At 20.8% G+C, this 8,613-nt stretch overlaps 1 protein-coding gene across 3 annotated transcripts in view; it reads left to right on the top strand.

Moving 5' to 3' along the window:
* Nucleotides 1-1,792: 1,792 nt before the first annotated feature.
* LOC122505269 (ovalbumin-related protein X-like) overlaps nt 1,793-8,613 on the top strand; it is a 99,968-nt gene continuing 93,147 nt past the window's right edge. The window contains exon 1 of one of the 3 annotated variants that reach the window (XM_043616775.1): nt 1,793-1,943. The gene's annotated coding sequence lies outside the window, so the exon portion shown is untranslated. Of the gene's footprint in view, nt 1,948-8,613 lie in introns of all 3 variants that reach the window. The other 2 variants (XM_043616774.1, XM_043616776.1) reach the window with 2 other exon arrangements.

Raw genomic sequence — 8,613 nt, 5'->3', positions numbered from 1 at the left:
CGGAAAAATACAATTATTTTTAAAAATTGTAATACAATTCTTATCAAAAATTCAATTATTATTATAAATATCAAAATTCTTTGCAGAAATTCAATTATTTTTAAAAATAAAAATTTTTTAACATAATTCAATTATTTTCAAACACTTCAAAAAATTCTTAGCAGATATTCAGTTATTATTGAAAAATGTAATACAATATTAACGGCAAGAATTAAAATATCATTATAAGTAACAAAATTCTTCTCAGAGATTCAATTATTTTTAAAAATAACAAAATTTTTAGCAGGAATTCAATTATTTTAAAAAATTTCATAAAATTCTTCGCAGAAATTCAATTATTTTCAAAACTTTCAAATAAAGTTCTTGGAAAGAGTTCAATTATTTTTTCATAAATAACAAAATCCTTCCCAAAAATTCAATTCTTTTAAAACACAACATTTTTAGCAGAAATTCTTTTGGCAAGAATTGAATTATCTTTATAATATAAAAAAAATGCTTCATGAAAAATTTTCTTGAATTCAGTGGTTTTTAATATCTATATACTATTTTAATAAAATTTTCCACAAGCATTCAATTACATAATTGAAAAACATTTTTGATAAAATTCTATGCAAACATTTAATTATTTTCATATATGTAAATAATAATAAATAATAAAAAATACACATAAATAATAAATAATAAAACTTATGGCACAATTTCAATTATTTCTAATAAAATTTTAATCGAATTCCTCGAAAAATGTAATTATTCGTAAAAATTTTATTAAAATTCGTCGAAAGAATACAATTATTTAAAAATTTGTTGATAAAATTGAGGGGCTTGATGCTATATAAGAATTGAATATTAGAAAATATTCAATTATTCAATAAATTATCTATGTTTTTATTAAAATAATTAAAATCTCGTAGAATTTTGTAATAAAAATTGATTTAGAAATATTAATTTCAGTTAAAGTTTTAGATAATAATTGAATTTTAGAGAAGTTAGGTACTAATAATTGCAAGTTTTAGAAATAATTGAATTTTGTAAAGGTTTTAAAATTAAAATGTTTGAAAGTCTGAACTTTTTATACATTTTATTAAAAATTCTATGAAACTAATTTTTTTCAGAAAACTTAATCAAAATTTTTAAAATTATTTCAAGTCTTTATTTTCGAATGTATATTCAATTGGAGATTTTCTGAATAATCGAAATTTCGTAAAATTGAATTACAAACAAATGAATTTTCAAAATTCTCTCAAAAGAACTTTTATAAAAAATTATTAAAAATACCTATAATATTGATTTAAAGAAGAATTTTAGTTAGAAATTCTAAAAATTAATAATAATTGAATTGACATGATGAAAATATTTTAGAAGAAGTTACAGTATAACAATGATTTTATCAATCGGTCATCTTTAAATATTTTATTTATTATTATAAAAAATGAAAAATATCGATTTCTTCATGTTTTATAGTTATGAAAAAAATGTTATATTTTTAAGTAAAATGTTCTCTTATTTGACTCGGACTGATTATATTTTTGTCTGTAACCGGCCGTAAATTTGAATTTTTGTCTTTCATTCTTCTATGACAGAGATATAAGTTTGTCTCACTCTACATTTTCCGTTTTGAGAAAAAGTAAGAACATGAGTCTCTGTCATAGGAGAGAGAAAGATAAGAATAGTTTTTTCAAAAGTCGTGTGACCGAACCTTAATTTCTACACAGAGGTGTAAATGCACCCTTAACCTTAAATTTACAATTGTGAACCTTCCATTATGCTTTGTTGTAGTAGAGTTGTAGAAGCGCCATAATGATGTTTACATTTCTGACAGTGACACATTGCTTCCAAATGTTTTAGTTTCTTCGTTCTTTACATAGTTATAGTTTTTACAATTTGTTTATAACAAGAAGTAGTACAAACTGAAGAAAAAAAGGAGGATTACTATCTAAACCTGAATTAGTAAAATTCTATTTTATTTCAATTAATAACCCATGTTTTTATATTTGTTATATTTTACTAATAAATTTCATGTAAAAGTGGTTTTGGTCATATTATTTAAGAAACTAACTTTTAAATGTGTTAAACTGAAACTTTTGTAGAGTTAATTAAATTAAACAGATATCAATGTTTAATTTTTTTTCTGCTAATAATTTCAAGTAAAAACAAAATTTATAACCTTCATTTTATAACTCTAAAGACTCAGTATTTTTAAAGGTATTATTTATTAACTGTTTATTTATTTATTTCATATAAACGGGTTTACAAAATTTACCCTTTATTAGAGAAAAAAAGAATATAAAAATATAAAAGTTATAAATATTAGAAACTAATACTAACTTGATATTTATAAGTTATAATAAGTAATAAAAATTTGTTTTATAGTTTTCCTCTTTACACGCCTGAAAATTATATGCTGTTTTCTAAAAATTTTTTATAATTCCTAGGGATCCACTAAAAAAATGACAAAACAGCAGGAAAATAATCATAATTTCTGATTTTTTTGGCAGTATTTTTTACTTTTGCAGTTTAAAAGAATGAGAAAAGAACAAGAATCATGAAAATTTTTATGACTGTCAAACCATTGTAAAAGCCAATTCGATAATCCCCTTTTTCTAATAATAGTTTTCCGAATCTATTGTGATGACTAGACTTTTAAACAAGATTTTTATGGCTGAAAACTTCTACATTTCAACTAATTTAACTTTGCAATATAAAAATTTAGAATCTATGGTATTTTACGATTTCAAATATCTAAAATTTGTTTAAAAAAAAAATATTAAATGAAATATGCTTTGGATGATAACTAAATACAAGATTTTATTTTTAAAATAAATTTTAGATATTTAGAATCGTGAAATGTCACAGATATTAACTTTTTATATTACAAAGTTGAATTAATTAAATTGCAGAACTTTTAGGCAGGGATTTTTTATTAAATGTACTGGAAAAAAATTATTTTTAGAATTTATAAAAAAATTCTGAATTTTTGTGTCTTTTTGTTTGCCTTATAAACTATGAAATTACCACGAATTCTGAAAAAAACCTTCAATTTTTTCTATTTCTGACAATAATTTATTTTAAATAACTTAATTCTTGAAATAACTGCCATAAAGTTATTACTTTATAAATCAATTAATGAAGCATTTTTTTTTAAATTTTAATTTCAATTTTGAAAATTTCAACGCAATTCTTTGAAAAAATTCAACTATATCTTAATAAATATTAAAATTCTTTCAAGAAATTCAATTATTTTCCAAAATTAAATAAAAATTCTCGTCAACATTTAAGTTATCTTTATAAATATATGCAAAATTCTTCGCCGAAATTCAATTATTTTCAGGAATTTTAATAAAATACATTGCAAAATTCAATCATTTTCATAAATAACAATATTCATCACAAGAATTCAAATATTTTCAAAATTAATAAAATTCTTTGCATAAATTCAATTATTTTCAAAAAATATAAAAAAAATTGTCAACAAATGAATAGCAAAATTCTTCGACAAAATTCAATTATTTTTATAAATAGTAGTATTCGTCACAAGAATTCAATTATTTTCAAAAGTAATAAAATTCAATTATTTTCAAAAACTTTAATAAAATTCATGTCAAAATTTCAATTATTTTCAAAAATTTTCCTTAATTCAATTATTTTTAATATTCTACTATTTTAATAAAATTTCCCTATAGAATTCGATTATTTAGAAACAATTTCAAAAACACGAAATTTAAAAACACGAATATTCAATTATTTTCTAAAATAATGAAAATACGAATATTCAATTATTAAAAATAGAATTTGTATAAATTTTTTCAAAAAAAATCAATTTTTTATAATTTTTTTTAAAATTGTTCGCAATAATTCAATTAGTTTCATAAATAATCAAACTCATTGCAGAATTTCAATTATTTTTAATACAATTTTAATCGAATTCCTCGAAAAATGTAATTATTCTTAAAAATTTTATTAAAATTCGTCGAAAAGAATTCAATTATTTGAAAATTTGTTAATAAAAATGTATAAGAATTCAATTTTAAAAAAATTCAAGTATTAAATAAATTATCTATTTTTGTATTTAAATAATTCAATTCTCGTAGAATTTTCTAATAAAATTTGATTTAAAAATTAATTTCAGTTAAAGTTTTAGATAAGAATTGTTATAATTATTTTTATTTTATAATAATTACTTCAAAATTTTAATGACAAATAGAAATCATCTGAATTTTTTCACTTCTTTTCATTAAAAGTCTAAAATTTTGTTAAATATTATTTTTTGACAAATTGAAATTATGCAGATTTTTGTACTTTACCTACTTCTAAACAAAATTAGAAAATTGTTAAACAACTGTGATTAAAAACTAGAAAATTTATTTATTTTGCATTATTTTTGTTTATGAATCATAATTTTTTGAACAAAATTATTATTTTATTTTAGAAAAAAAGAAAAATATTTGCACAATTCCTGTTTTTAATCTTATTTTTGAAACAGGATTTTCCGCAGGAATTAAGACATTTAAAATTTTCAAATTCAAACCTTTTTTAAATTAAACAACTTATAAAAGTATTTGTTATAATACATGAAGATATCGATTGCCCCGAGTCGAAGACTCGGAGTGATCGATTTCTTCATGTTTTATAATAATTAAAGATGACCAAGTAATAAAATCATTATTTTATATTATAAGAATATTGTTACTATAACTTCATCAAAATTATTTTCATCATTTCAATTCAATTATTATTTTCTAGAATTAAAAATTATTTTTTATGAAAATAATTGAATTCCTTAAAAAAATTTTATTATTTATAAAAATAATAATTGAATTCCTGTGAAATTTTTAATATTTATGAAAATATTTAAATGTTTGCATACAATTCTATTAAATTTTTTTTTAAATAATTGAATTATTTTTGAGAAATTTTATTAAAATAGTATATTATATTGAAAATAATTGAACTTTGGAAAAGAATTTTGTTATTTATAAAGATAATTGGGATTTTTACGAGAATTTGTTTCAAGTTTTGAACATATTTGAATTTTGTAAGAAGAATTTTCTTTTTTTTTTAATATTTGAATTTCTGCAATTATTTGTATTTTCTCCAAAATTGAATTTTTTTAGTGTTTTCAACAAAAATTTAAATTAGAAAATTTTTAAATTCTCTTATTTTTAAAATTGTTAATTTTATTTAAAAGGGGCAGTAAGAAGTTAGCCGCCCGCTTTAGGGCGCGAATTGTTGCTAGTTTTCCAATTAAACAAATTGGTAAATAATTGTAGTAGAAAATTTTTTTGAGTATCTAATCATTTTTAAAGTGAATCAGATTATTCTTTGGGGTTAGGAAAAAAGTGAAAATTTTGTCTGGAAATCAGGGAAAAGTCTGAGAAAAACAAAATTTAATTTTTGTGGCAACCCTGTACAACAATTTTTGAACAGTAATAGCAACAACTTTCAACTTTTTACCATAAATGGCTCAGTGGTTCAGCTTAAAATGAATTACCTTATAAATTACATTTATATATTATGCTGTAAAACTTAAGCTTTCCCTCCTTCCGACATCTGGGACTTCGTCCGACGTAGATCCCTATGCTTTTCACCTTTATTTAAATACAATATATATGTTACCGGCAAAGTATGAAATCCAGGCATTTTATAAAATGCCTAGGCAGTATATAAAAAGCCTGTCCATTTCAGGCAATGTATATAATTAAATTATTTTTTCATATATTGCCTAGGCATTTTATAAAATTCCTAGGTATTTTATAAAATGCCCATCGAGCATAAGGTAAAGTATATAATAGTCTCAGCAGCTTGAAACGTCTACCTTTTTCTATAAACACTTTCCACGATTTTTCTATTACAAATAGAAAATAATAAGTATATAACAATAAGTATTTTAGCTATGTTTACATAGCTGCATGTTAGCAGTGAGTAATTTTATACAATGAAGTTCAATATTTCTAACTCTTAAGAATAATACTTAATTAACAGAAAATACAAATTTTGTCAGTCAATTCTCACATTTTGAGGTAATCAGTCGCAGAAACATAAATTTGAACTTAAAATGAGTGCAGAAATAGGAAATGTTTCAGTGACAAGGGATAGATTTTTTCCGAATTTTCTAAAATTAAAAATGCAATGGCAAAAAACAGTATATTTTTATCAGACGAACGGTATAAGCAGTTGATAAGTGATGTTAATAATGTTAAAGCTACCGAGAAAAAGGAACAGGCCAAGGTTTTGTAAAATGTTCTTGTAAAAAACTGTCAAAGCAACAAATATTTATGCATAAAAAATAAGGTCCAGTGTCAGTCGAAATGTCATTCAAGTATGCCGTGTTGTAACAAATAAATTACAAAAGAAAGTTAATATTTTTATAACAGAAAAATGTATATTATTTGAAATAAAACTAAATTTTATACTTTGCCTAAAGTCTAGTGGGCATTTTATATAATGCCTAGGCAATGTATAGAAAATCTTTTTTTTATACACATTGCCTGAGACAGACAGGCATTTTATATACTGCCTAGGTATTTTATAAAATGCCTGATTACATACTTTGCCGGTAACATATATACTAACTAGAAACTTGTACTCTCAGGCTGTTCCTTAAACTTTATACAGCTAAGTATTTAAAAATAGCTAAAAATTGCAGGAAAGTTTTATTATATTATCAATATTATTCATGATTTTTTGCAGACCTGAGAAACTGAGAGAAAGGGTTTAAACATTAAAAACAAATTTTATTATTTAAACAAATTAACTTAAAATTGATAATTTTTATTATATATTTTTATTATAACAGTAGTTTATTCAGAAAGTTAAGTATTTTTTGCACAAAAAATTATCAGAACAATTTTATGTATCTTGAAAAAAAGTACGCTAAACACGAATCTGATCGTAATTTTACAATATTCATTATTCTTTTCCATTCAGAGATTATTTAATTAAATAAAAATTTTTAGAAAATTAACAGTTATAATGTAGATATTATTTTTTATACAATCATAAATTATAATCTAATTATAAATTATAAATTATTTATATTATATTATTATAACTAATCATAAATTCAGGAATCACCAATTCACCTATTGTTTTATTGAAATTTAAAAATCTTGTTAGGAACTAAATTTAACATTATATTATTAATCCAAATTAATCTAAATCTAATCAAACTTAAGTTGATTCAAATTTTCCTTGTTCTAAATTTTAAACTTTTAAAACTTTAAGTGTTGATAAAAATCTACAGCTAATTATCATTATAATATAATATATACTAATTAATTTACAAGTGGTAGAAATTTTTAGAAATAATTAAATTTCAAATAGTTTTTAAATTGAAATCACGGAAAATTTTAATTGCTGTAAAACAACAAATAAAATGTATTCTGAAATATTCAGAAAATTATATTTACTTTCATTCAACTCTTTACGATTTTAGTGTAAAATGCATAACAGCAGTGTTACTTTCAAAAAACCGTAAAAAAGACAGGTTTTTTTTAATCAATTTTTAATAAAATTAATATTTTAAAATATTTTAATCGATTAATTCTTATAGAAATTCTTTATTAACACCAAAGTACATGTTTTTTATTAAGAAAGAAATTAAAATAAAGCTTTTTTTGGATTAATTCTATAAATTAACTAATAAAAAAAGTTAAAAATCAAGATAATTTTAATTTCCTTCCATCACCGTGTATAAGAAATCCGAAAATAAAATTTTAAAAAATCGATTTTTTTCACATTTTGAACTGGAATGTCCCATTAAAGAAAGAAACAAATGTAGTTAACTGCAATAACGTATTTGGTTCATCTAATTACTTAAATAAAAATATTCAATTAATAAATTTGGTTAAATTAAAGAAACATTTGGTTAAATGTATAGCAATGTATTTATTTGGTTGACTCAACCAAAATTTTGTTGTTTCAAATAAATTTTTTTCTGAGTTTCGGTTATTTCTGATAAATTTTAATTCAATTTTTTAAAAATTCTTCAATTTTTTATTAAAAAATTATCAAATTACCTAATTGAAATTTTTTGACAATGAATTGAAAATAATTAAATGTGGTAGATAATTTTATTATAGATTTAAAAATAATGAATTTTCAAGAAATTTTTATTTAATAATTATTCAAATTTTTATCAATTAATAAATTACAAGTAGATTTAAATTAAATTTTTTAAAACTGAAATTCAGAAAAATATTATTTAAAATTACAAAAAATTAGATTTTTAAAATATTTCGGTTTTATTTTTTTAAGCTGATTGAATTTTTATAAACAAGTAATTAAAAATTTAAACAAAAATTAAAATTTCCAAGAATCTGCTTATAAATAACTGAATTCTTTAATGATTTTACTGTAATTTTTGAAAATAATAATAGAAGAAAGATCGCTACAGTATAAATAATTTTATTCATAAAATAGATATTTAAATTAAATTTTTGCTTCTGTAAATTATCATTTTTATATTTGAACTCCTCTTTCAGTTTTTTTTTATAGATATCAGGGAAAAAGTTAAAAAATGTATTTTTGAAAAATTGGTTATTAAATATAAAAATTAATTCTAACCAGAAAATGTCATACAACTTGTAAGGGGTCGTCCATTTTGAGGGGGGGGGG

This window comes from Leptopilina heterotoma, unplaced genomic scaffold, assembly GCF_015476425.1.
Source record: "Leptopilina heterotoma isolate Lh14 unplaced genomic scaffold, ASM1547642v1 Lhet_351, whole genome shotgun sequence".
In the NCBI taxonomy this organism is placed as follows: Eukaryota; Metazoa; Arthropoda; class Insecta; order Hymenoptera; family Figitidae; genus Leptopilina; species Leptopilina heterotoma.
This window is presented reverse-complemented; position numbering and strand designations above follow the sequence as displayed.